The sequence below is a fragment of the Talpa occidentalis genome, unplaced genomic scaffold, assembly GCF_014898055.3.
Source record: "Talpa occidentalis isolate TD23 unplaced genomic scaffold, MPIMG_talOcc4v2.1, whole genome shotgun sequence".
NCBI lineage: Eukaryota > Metazoa > Chordata > Mammalia > Eulipotyphla > Talpidae > Talpa > Talpa occidentalis.
The window spans coordinates 18,107,714-18,109,852 of NW_026555331.1; positions in this window are offsets into that span (position 1 = coordinate 18,107,714).

Consider the following 2,139-nt stretch of genomic DNA (forward strand, 5'->3'; position numbering starts at 1 on the left):
GAGATTAGGAATCCTCTGAAAATGGAGATAAGATCTGTTTCATAAGGTTGTTATGAATATGGTCTAATAAAACTCATGAAAATGACCTAACCTTTATAAGGGATCCACTCTTCTGAGAAAGCTTATTTTCTCTCAGGCAGAACCAATCATTTCTTCCTCTACATCACTAAGTACTTTGCTCATGCTAATAATGGTCTGTTCATTACACAACATTCATTCATTCTTCCATGCAGTAAGCACTGGGCTCTGTGGCAGGTATCATGGATAAAAGAGGAGCACCCATTCTAGCAATGAGGATAGACTATGCAGGCCATTATGGAGCTCTATAGTGATGGCACAGAACTGGAACTTAGCCTCTCCTAGGGATATGGAATAAAGGAGGACTTGCCAGAGTTCTAAATTGTGAATCAGATCTCAAAGGTCAGATGGTCAGGGCTGGCATGAGATAGAAGGAGGAGATTTGGAGAGATGTGGTGACATGGTGTGTCTGTCTCCCACATAGAGCACGGATGACCTCTGTTGTCTTCTGATTTGCTTTGCTCTCCTACCTCTTACTACAGTGCCCAGAGAGTGGATCCTCTGTTTATTTGTTCTTATTTAAGTGCGATTATTGGCCTTTTCTCTACTTACTAACTCTATTTCATTTAAACTTAACTTGAGTGCAATACCAATTTTTATGGATTCATAATACAAAACCAGAATAGCAACAGTCATTTGCATCATCCATAAGCAAAATTTCCCAGTCTCTTTATTCCCTTGTGGTCTTTTTGTGCTTCCTTGATTAAATATATGTCACTAGCCTGCCTTTAGTTGTTTTATCTGATCTTATCAATTCTTATATGTTCTTCCAGGTGCCACTATCAAGTGACTGTAAAGTGAATTCTTTCTCCTAAAACCCAGTTAATTGCTCAGGGCTCATTTTTTTTCTAATTTTAACATGTTCTATCAGGAATTATCCTTGCAGTTACTTCCACAGAACTCAATGTTTTGTAGCATTTTGGGACATGGTAGTAACCTTCAGGGAACACCAAGGATGCTAACTGCTTTCTGTCTCCTCAGTAGAAACCACCAACTCTGAATCCTTTACTACTGATCCATTTTCATTTGAATGTTGTAGGTAAAATACATAATAGATCTCATGTCTCTTGCTTGAACAATTGAAGACAGTTAAGAAAGCCATGGAATTGAATGGTTATGTCACTTTGACCTTGTAGTTTGGTTGTAGAATTGTAGCATCTTGAATGACTAATACTGCATTGAAAAAGGTGATATCAGCCAAGATTTAAAAGTTCTGTTCATCTCTGAAATAATACCTCCACTTTGTGTCCCCTTTTTTTGTTTGCCCTCAGTAGTAGTAATTCCTCAATCATTCATTGAATAATTCGTCCCTAAAATATTTATTAGGATCCTACTGTCTATACAGCACTATATATTAGGTGTTAGGGGTACAAAGATGAATATGATAGTCCTTGACACTGAAATCAAGTGAAAGACACATGAGGCATGAGAGAGGTAAATGACAGGTTCTAGGAACCAGAAGGAAGGGCATTTCATCCAGAAGGAATGTGTTGGGAAACTTGCAAGATTAAGTGACCTCCGAACTGGACAAGGTATTAGAATTACAAGGTGTATTTAATTTTTTTCTTTAGTATCAAACAAATATAAAATTACCAAGATAATAAGAAGTGTGAAGACTTAGACCTTTCCATAAAAGTATATTTATTTTAAAGTGTTGGTTTACTTAGTGCCTGCTGTATGTCAGTCCTTTACTGGGCGTTGGTGAAATTCAGCAAGATAGATGTAGTTCTCAGATACATGGATTTTACATTTTAATGGGGAAGGCACTTAACAAACAAGAAATCATAGTAATGAAGTGAGTGATGTGAAAAGAGATGTTAATTAATCTTTGGAGAAGGAAGAAGCAGTGGGATTTTCTCTGACTCCGAGGATCAGGGAAATTTCCCTCAGGAAGCTAAAAGAGGAAGAGGCATTAACTGGTGCAGGAAGTTGGGACTTTAGAAAGAAAAATGTTCCAGTTGGAGGGAACAGTCTGTTCTGTGGCTGAAGATGAAGTGTGGTGCATTCAAGAAGGTGAGGAAGGCAGAATATTTAGAGAAGGGGGCATAAGTGGCAGTAAGC